General features: G+C 45.6%; 1 non-coding gene across 1 annotated transcript; it reads left to right on the forward strand.

Moving 5' to 3' along the window:
- The first annotated feature begins 907 nt into the window (after positions 1–907).
- On the forward strand, positions 908–1,028 carry LOC138388723 (U5 spliceosomal RNA). The gene has a single exon (XR_011234216.1). It is a non-coding gene; the product is annotated as a U5 spliceosomal RNA (small nuclear RNA).
- Positions 1,029–9,712: the final 8,684 nt, after the last annotated feature.

Genomic DNA, 9,712 nt, shown 5'->3' on the forward strand with positions numbered 1-9,712 from the left:
TCCATGGAATACTCATGCAGGAGGGCAGTTGGAAAGCGAAGGGTCTGGGGATTGTGTGATAAACCAGAGGTGATGCACACGGCTGGGCTGGAGTAGAGGTTTTATGCAATGTAGCCTGGGCAGAATTGCGGGAGGCTGAGGGAGGGGGGCCCTGGCTGTGGGCCAGCTCAGTGGGATGAGGGAGTGATTGCTGTGTAGACTGGGCTTGGGGGGGCATCTGGAGGCCTGTGTCAGGCTGCATGCCCTGGCAGCACCCAGGTTTCTTAAGCCTGGATGGGGACAGAGCTTGAGACTTTTGAGGGTCTCATGACTGAGTGAGCTACACAAACATCCCAGCATCAAGACAGGAGGTGGAAAGCCCCTGTCGTCAGCAAGAGCTCAAGTTTGTGAGGGGGAACCAGCCAGAACCATGTAGCTTTTGGTATGTGAGTCACCAGCAACAAAGCCAAGCAAAATCGTGATTGTCTGGTGGGAACTTCAATGAGGGACATCCGAGAAGGGTGTGTACGGCCAGTCCTGGTGGATGGAAACAGTACAGGGCCTGCTGTGTCCAGTGTAAGACATGGCGGTGTTGTTGCTGTCCCCTTTGTGCTCGGTGCTGTCTTGATTATGTTAATCAACAAAAACCATGATGACAGGGGCTTTCAGAGCTTCAATCCCAACTTCCTGCCCTTCCCCTCCAAGTGCTCTCCTCCATGAGAGTTTGTGCTCCACAGATGAGAAACTCTTTTCCCTCGAGGGTCTTCAGGACAGAGCACACTGTGGGTGGGGGGCACCTTTGTCTCTGCTGGGCAGCAGTCAGTGGTCTATCGAGGGGCCGCAGCCCAGCCAGGGAGCAAGGAGCTGGGCCCAGGAGATGAGGCTGGAAGGCCTTTCTCTACAAACATCTAGGAAACTTCATTCTTACATACCCTGGTTTCTCTTCAGATTGTGTAAACCTTCTGCCTTTTATTATACTAAAGATTTCCATGGAGAGGAACAGTTATGAGCCTTTACCCAATTTTTTGAGCCCCCATTCTTTACGAAAAAAATTTTTAAAAAGAAGAAGGAAAAAGAAACTTCATTCTTTTTTTTTTTTTTTTTTTTTTGAGATAGAGTCTCACTCTGTTGCCCGGGCTAGAGTGCCATGGCGTCAGCCTAGCTCACAGCACCCTCAAACTCCTGGGCTCAAGCAATCCTCCTGCCTCAGCCTCCCAAGTAGCTGCGACACAGGCATGTGCCACCATGCCCAGCTAATTTTTTTCTATATACTTTTAGTCGTCCAGCTAATTTCCTTCTATTTTTACTAGAGACGGGGGTCTCGCTCTTGCTCAGGCTGGTCTCAAACTCCTGAGCTCAAACGATCCGCCCACCTCGGCCTCCCAGAGTGTTAGGATTACAGGCGTGAGCTACCGTGCCTGGCCCGAAACTTCACTCTTGATGGTAAATGAAGAGATAAGGACCCCAAAGGAAGGAAATGGGTGATGCCAATTATGCCTATATATGAATTGAAGTGCAGAGAAAAAAATATAGAAGAATGAGTGGGTTATATTTCCAGGGTATGGGTTTATTGGTGATATTTTTCTTCCTTCTAATTCATATTCATTCCAAGTATATATTTTTCATATCTTTCAAGTGCTCTGTAATGAGAGAACAATAAAATTATTATATTTATAATTATGGTGGCAGAAAATTTAACTCGGTGTAAGAAAGAGCTCCCTGAATGGGGACTGACAAGAAAGGGGTCACCAGGCAGGAGGCTCTGCCACCCCTCCATCCTCCTGGGGGACAGACACCCCAGTGCGGAGGAGGCTGGCACTTGCATGGAGGCCTGGGGTAGAGCAGTCGATTTCCACCCAACTGACAGTCCTGGAGATCCTGCCATCATGAAATCAATTTTGTGTTTCTAATCCCATTATCCCTGCGCCCAGCAGACTCAGCCTTGAGTGTAGCACCCAGCAGACTCAGCCTTGAGTGTACTGAATGAACGCTCAGCTGATTAGAGCCAGTGGATCGGGTTTCTTTCCATGTTTGGAGAGTTCTCATTTCCTATGAGGATGGATGGGCACCGATTTCTCCCCCAGGGATACTGGTCCCCGGAATTGGATGTGCTTTTCCCTGTATTTCATACCTGCCTAACCCCCATCTCCAGAGTATAGTCTAGATCTTATTTATCTGTATTTACATTTCATTTTTAATATCCAAATCATTTATATTTATTGCAGAAAATTTAGGGGAAAACTAAGTAAAAAGAGAGAAAAATCACCAGTAGGTCCACCGCTCAGAGATAACCAATATATTTTTGTCTCATACATCCATATATATAAAATTGTCAAAATGAAAGAATATCAAACATATAATGCTATTTGGGAACATGGTTTTACATGAAATATACATCTTGAGTAGTCTTTCAAGGCTATAAATGTGCGGGTCCACGAATGCATTTTAATGAGCACATACTATATCATCATATGTACCAATCATTAGTTATTAATAGCTGCTCCTCTATGGTTGGACAAGGCTTTTTCCAACTTTTTATCATTATAAACAATGCTGTGATGAACATCCTTGTACTCAGCCCTCATCTTGCCATTATTTGCTTAGGCCAAACTATAGAAGATAAATTGCTAGTTTGATGGGAATACAATCTTTTTAATGTCTCTTTTTATCATCTCAATCTTTTATGTCTCTTTGAAACCAGTGAAACCTGAAGCCATGAGCCACTCACCATCTTTTTTCCCTACAAAGAGCAGGAGCTGGAGAGGTAAAGCATGGACCTGGATGAGCTCTGAGGCTCCTTCCAGCGCCACATCCTCTAGTTCTGGCTTCTCTGCGGGGTTGAGGCTGCGGTCAGGATCTCTGACTCCAGATCCTGGGGTTGTGTTCAGCACCTCAGCCACCTCTCTTCTGGGTTTGAAGGGTCTCGGGTGTTATCGTGACCTCTTGCCAATAAAGGGACATTTCCCTCCCTTTCCCAAACTATACCTGGTGAGACCCCCCTTCTCTTCCTTCTGAAATCATTCCTCTGGGGCCCTGCTCTGCTCAGCTCTGCAAGTGCCTGTAATACTTCCCTCAGATAACTCAATAAGCAGGAAACATCCATGCAGTGTCCACTCGGTGCTAAGCCCTGGGAGACACAGAGGTGAGCAAGACAAAGTCCCCATCCTCATGGAACTCAAAAGTGGCTAAGAGAATTTCAAACAGTGATAAATACATGAAGAAACAACAGGGTGATAGGAAAGTGAATCGAAGTGGAGAGACAGTTTATAACACAGTCCAGCGCATCCTCTTTGAGCAGTTGACATCTGAATGGAGAGAGTATTTCATTACACTTTTCTGCTGATATGTCTCCCTCCCTTAGCCCGATGGGACCGTGTCTTACTACCCACATCCCCAGAGGTAGCACAGGGCCTGGCACACAGAGTGCTCAGTAGATGTGCGTTGAGTGCAAGAATGAATGCATGGCTGAGTCAGTAGAGGTGATGGTCCCGCCATCCTCTGCACTGCGCAGCCCATGAGAAGCTCTGAGTCCAAACCCAGGGAGGCACATTCCTCCCCAGGGCCCCTCACCTTGTTACCTAGGAGTGACTAGGAGACCAGAGAGGCGAAGGAGCTTGCTCCACTGCACAGCCAGCCTTGTGGCAGAGCTGACTGGAGAACTCAGCACAGCAATGGAAAACAGAGATTAAGAACAGAGGCTTGAATTTGGCACTGTTCTCTACACACTGTGTGACCTTGGGCAAGTTACCCAACTCTCAAATCTCACGGACTTGTTGGGAGAATTAAATTGAAACAAAGTATTATAAAGAACCTGGCAGGGAGGTGGGTTCAGAAAAGGGGAACAGCTGGCAGAGCTGTTTCTGCGGTGCCCCAGGCGCCAGGGCCTGCCAGTGCATTGAAATGCAGGTGACCTCACGGGCCCCTTTTCCAGCCCTCCCAGGGTGTGGGACAGTGAGACTAGCAAGCACTGGGCTGGAGGCACAGACCTCCGAAGAAGGAGGAGAGGGTGTATGTGGGCATATTTTCCACGACTCCAACTTTCTACCCACATCCTGACTTCTCCTTAAAAAGAGTTATTGTAAAAACAGTATTAAGGCAGTAAAGGAAATTTTGAAGGAAAAATAAGTCACCTATGATCTCAACATTCTCATCCAACGATACTATTTTCTCTCTCTTTCTGTTCTTCCTGTTTGTCCAGATGCATGCATATTTTATTAATATTTCACTGTAGTCGTAGAAATCTATTTTATTTTTTGCACATCACACACTTTTATCATAAATGCTCATTCACAATCCTAAGTCTTCATAAACAGAATTTTGAATGGCAGCCTGATCTTCCATCACGTTGATGTACCATCATTTATTTATTCATTATCCTATTGCTGAGCATTTAGTTTGCTTGTTTTTGCTGTTAAAGAGAAACATATATTTGTATACAGTTTTAAAATTCTTTATGGCTATATTGCTCCCCACAGTGGAACAATTTACACTTTTCTGTTCTTTTTTTTTTTTTGAGACAGAGTCTCGTTCTGTTGCATGGGCTAGAGTGCCATGGCATCAGCCTAGCTCACAGCAACCTCAAACTCCTGAGCTCAAGCAATCCTTCTGCCTCAGCCTCCCGAGTAGCTGGGACTACAGGCATGCGCCACCATGCCCAGCTAATTTTTTCTATTTATTTTTAGCTGTCTATATAATTTCTTTCTATTTTTAGTAGAGACAGGGTCTCACTCTTGCTCAGGCTGGTCTCAAACTCCTGAGCTCAAACAATCTGCCCGCCTCGGCCTCCCAGAGTGCTAGGATTACAGGCGTGAGCCACCGCGCCTGGCCTCATCATCAGTCTTGATGAGCTATTTCTGAACCTAATCTTTTACCATATTTGCTGCAAGCTTTTTCTCCAGTTTGTCATCTTTTCTTTTTCTTTTTCAAAATTATATTTTTAAAAAGTTGTGAAAGGAATACATGTTCATGGTAGAAAATCCGAAAAATAGAGAAAAAGTAAAAAAAAAAAAGACATCACTGAAAATTAGCCTTTATATTATACTGTTTCAAAACCAATTGTAAAAAGACATTTTTGAATTTATTTGAAATTGAGAATATGGGCTGGTTATTCCATGATATTAAGGAGTTATTGTTAATTTGGTTGGGAGTAGGGAGGATATGTCTTTTAAAAAAAAAGAAAAACCCTTATTAGTTAAGATGTTTACTGGCATATTTATAAGAAAATTGATATGATGTCTCAGATTTGCTTTTAAAAACTCTAGCACAAAAAACAAACAAAAAATTGGGGAAGATTAGATAAAATCAAATTGGGCCGGGTGCAGTAGCTCATGCCTATAATCCCAGAACTTTGGGAGGTAGAGGGGGAACATTGTTTGAGCCCAGGAGTTTAAGATCAGTCTGGGCAACATAATGAGACCCTGTCTCTACAAAAAAATTTAAAAATTAGCCAGAGGTGGTGGCACACCCGTAGTCCCAGCAACTCAGGAGGCTGAGGTGGGAGGATCGAGTGAGCCGGGGAGTTGGAGGCTGCAGTGAGCTATGATCATGCCCCTGCACTCCAGCCTGGGCAACAGAGTGAAACCCTCTCTCTTAAAAACAAAAACAAATTGGCAAAATGTTAATATTTGTTGAAACTGGATAATGCATATATGGATATTCATATTCATTATTCTTTCTACTTTCACATACTCTCACTTTGAAATTTTCTGTAATGAAAGTTTAAAATGTTATCTTCTCAGGAGGGCCTCCAAGGCTTCCCTAAGCTAAAATTCCAACCGTATCTCCTTCCTCTCATTTCATACTCCTTACTCCTGATTCCGTTTTCCTCCTTAGCATTTCAATACTGTCCATCGCACTCGATGTGTTCTTATTGGATCCGGTTACTTTGGCTTCTTTTCTCTCCCCACCTGGATTGTAAGCTGCATCAGGGAAGGGATTTCTCTGTTTTATTCACTGCTTTTGCCATTAACACTGCCTGGATACTCAAATAATTGTGGAATGAAAAACAAAATCACTGTTAATATTTTAAAATTACAAATATTCATTTTAACTTCCCATTTAACAGAAGAGAAAAAAAGATACTGAAGTAGAATAAAGGAATTGCTTCACATCAGATTATGCTTCCTAAAAGAAACCGTCTTTTCTAACCATCAGGGTTGGAGGCATTAGGTTTTACTATGTTTTTTGTTTTGAATGGGGCAACACTTCATGCTATAAAATATAAAATAGAATGAGTGTTCCCTGTTTTGTTTTGTTTTGTTTTTGAAATAGGGTCTCGCTCTGTTGCCCAGGCTAGAATGCAGTGGTGTCATCATAGCTCACTGCAGCCTCAGCCTCCCAAGTAGCCGGGACTACTGGCACACCATCACACCTGGCTAATTTTCCTATTTTTTGTAGGTCTTGCTCTTGCTCAGGCTGGTCTCAAACTCCTGGCCTCAAGTGATTCTCCTGCCTCGGCCTTCCAAAGTTCTGGGATTACAGGTGGGAGCCACCATGCCTGCCCTTTTCATAAAGAATCCATTACAGGCCTTGAATCGCTGGCCAGTCTGGAAACGTGTGTGGTCAACCCCGTCAAGGAGCAGGTGAAAAATGCCCCCATGTTTCAATGTTCCCAGCCGCTTCCACCTGTTCTCCTGCCTCCCACCTTGGCCCCTCTAATCCTTCCCAGAGTGGACCCCGGCTTTGCCCTTCCCACCCCAGCCCACCTGCACACAGTTTCCAGCCCGGGGCGGCTGGCTCGCCCGAGTTGCTGTAAAAACACAGGCATCACCTGCCTCCTTGGGCCCCACCTTTGCGGATTCCCACCCTGTGTGGCTGGGTGGATGTCAGGAGTTTATTTTTGTTTTTTAAGCCCTCCGTGTAATTCTGATAGGCAGGTTTGGGGACCCCTCCCCAAGTGTTTTTCATTCCTCTTTATATACCCCAGAACCTACCACAATGCCTGGCAAATTACAGGTGCTTAATTAATATGGAACAAATGAATGAACTGAAGGAAACTTTAAAAAAGTCCTTACATGTGTGTACAGAAGTCAGTATCCCCTCTTTTGATTTTCCCAGCCATTGTGTGAGGCAGAGGATCAAGTGGGTGTTATTGTCGCCATTTGACACAGGCCCAGAGAGGCGAAGGGGATCCCCAGGGCCGCAGATGGAGGGACAAGAGGCTGCTTCCCTCCCCCAGGCCGGTTCCTAGAGGCTTGGGGGGAGGGGCAGAGCTTCAGGAGGGGAGAAAGGAAAACTCATCCTCATTACCTAGTGGGTATAGAGGAGTAGAGGCAAGAGAGAAAAAAGAGGAAAAGAAAGAAGAGGGGGAAGAGAAACTAAGAAGTAAGGGAGGGCAGAGGCACCTAAGAGTATGGAAATGGAACAAACCGTCAAAATAGCAAAAAAGTGAAGGGCCAGTGCAGACGCAGATGGGAGGCGTGTCCCTGCGGTGGCAGGGCCAGAGCAGCTTTCTCACCGGAGGCAAAGAGAGGCTGAGTCACTTCTAGAGAAAACGGCTAAGAGGGTGTTGGGCCACAGGTGCCATCTCTGGGGAGCAGGTGCTGCCACTCGCCCCCAAGTTTGATGTTTCCCTTGGGTCAGAGCTCTGGGCCCAAAGTCCCTGTGGAAAACACATCCACTGACTGTGGCCTCTGCCCACAGCCTCTCCTCTAGGCCTGTGTGCATTTTTAGAACAATTTTTAACTTGTAGCTTATACCTGCCAAACCAGAATGTCTGGCCAAGACCTGTTACCTAATCTGCAGGCCTTCAGGGTGCCAAGGGCAACCGTAGCTCTGGCCAAGGCAGGTGTGGGCTGGGCCTCGCCAGAGAGGACAGAGGTGACAGGAATGGGTCTCCTTCACGCGCTGCTTGGAGGCCTGAGCCCTCACTTCTGTGAGGGAAAGCTGAGTGGGGCAGATCTGGCCTGATTTCTCTATCCAGAAGCCATCAGAATTAGCTTTGTTTTGTTTTAAGTTTTCCTGAAGGGTTTAGGATAGATCTAAGAAAGAACCTCACTATGGAGGATCTGCAAAATATAACATGTTACCCTAAAGGTGTGACGATTTCTTCTGTACCTACTTAGAGATTATCGCTGATGAACAGAAGTAGTCCTGCCTGCAGCAGAGAGATGGACTATATGACTTCTGGAAGCCCCTGTCCACTGGTGATTCATGGTGTGCGGGGCAGATTCCAGGCCAAGACACCAGGACCCTAGTACCTGAGTGCTCAGCTGGGAACAAGACCAAACCTCAAAATAGGTTTGCAGAATTAAGATAAGGAGCTGAGCTCATCGCAGACCCATGGCTCCCCCGGGCAGGCCTGAGCAGAGGGAAGGAGGGAATGCAGACAGCCATCAGGGGGCTGGAATGCACGTTACACTGCGTTACTTGCTAGCAATCCATGCTATGACGGCCTGGAGCCTATGGAACCCAGAGAGATGAGTGGGAGATGGAATCCCAGCAAGCCAGGGCTGGCAGAGAACACAGAACGCAGCTAATCTAACCTCTTCTTTTTAAAGATGGAAGTCTAGTGAGCTGGGCTAATTGACTCATTTCTTTTTCTTTTTCTTTTTCTTTCTTTCTTTCTTTCTTTTTCTTTTTTTTTTTTTTTTTTCATGGGTTCTCTCTCTGTCACCCAGGCTGGAGTACAGTGGCAACATCATAGCTCACTGCAGCCTCAAACTCCTGGGCTCAAGCAATCCTCCCCATTCATCTTCCAGAGTAGCTAGGACTACAGGCATGCACGACCATGCCCAGCTAATTTTTTTTTATACTTTGAAGAGTAGGGTCTCACTATACTGCCCAGGCTGGTCTCAAACTCCTGGCCTCCCAAAGTGCTAGGATTACAGGTGTGAGTCACCACATTCAACCTAATTGACTGACTTCTAACAACAAGAACATGGCAGGAGGAAGCAAACTGCCATTTTAGTGTGTTCTATGGAAAGGACCAGGTTGGAAGGAACAGATGTCTCTAGCCCACAGACAGCAAGGACTTGAGGCTGGTCAACTGCCACATGACTGACCTTGGAAGCAGGTCCTCCCACAGCCAAGCCTCTGAGACGACTGCAGCCCCAGTGATCACTTATCAGTCTTGTCATGAAAGATCCTGAGGCCAGGGGCACCCAGCTAAGTTATGCCCAGATTCCTGTTCACAGGTGAGGTAACAAATGTTCATTGTTTAAAGCCTCTAACTTTTGGGGTAATTTACTACACACCAAGAGATAACCAATACACATGTCTTCTCTATTGGGCTTGGAGCTCCTTGAGATTATAATTTATTCATCTCTGAATCTGCTGGAACAGCTCACTGGGACAATGAGAGGATCCTACAAGTTTTGAGAAAGCAAAACAAAACAAAACCAAACCCAGATTTCACACAAAGGCTCAAGAATCCGAATGGCATCAGCCTTCTCAGCAGCAGCTCTGGAAGCGAGAACACAATGGAACAAGACCTCCAAAATTCTGAAGGACAACAATATCCAATCTCCAGCAACTAAGTGTGAGCGTGAAACATTTTCAGAGAACATTTCAAAAATATACCACCCATCGCTTGAGGCTGGGGAGTTGGAAACCACACTGGGCAACATAGCGAGAACCTGTGTCTGAAAAGAAAGAAAGAGAAGAAAAGAAAAAGAAAAAAAGAAATAACCTTTCAAGTAAAAAAAAAAAAAAAATGCATCTCCCTTGCACCCATATTTTCAGGAAGCTACTGGAGGATATGCTCTGCTCAAACAAGAGAGAAATCGAAAAAGGA

This window comes from Eulemur rufifrons, chromosome 7 (genome assembly GCF_041146395.1).
Source record: "Eulemur rufifrons isolate Redbay chromosome 7, OSU_ERuf_1, whole genome shotgun sequence".
Classification (NCBI taxonomy): domain Eukaryota; kingdom Metazoa; phylum Chordata; class Mammalia; order Primates; family Lemuridae; genus Eulemur; species Eulemur rufifrons.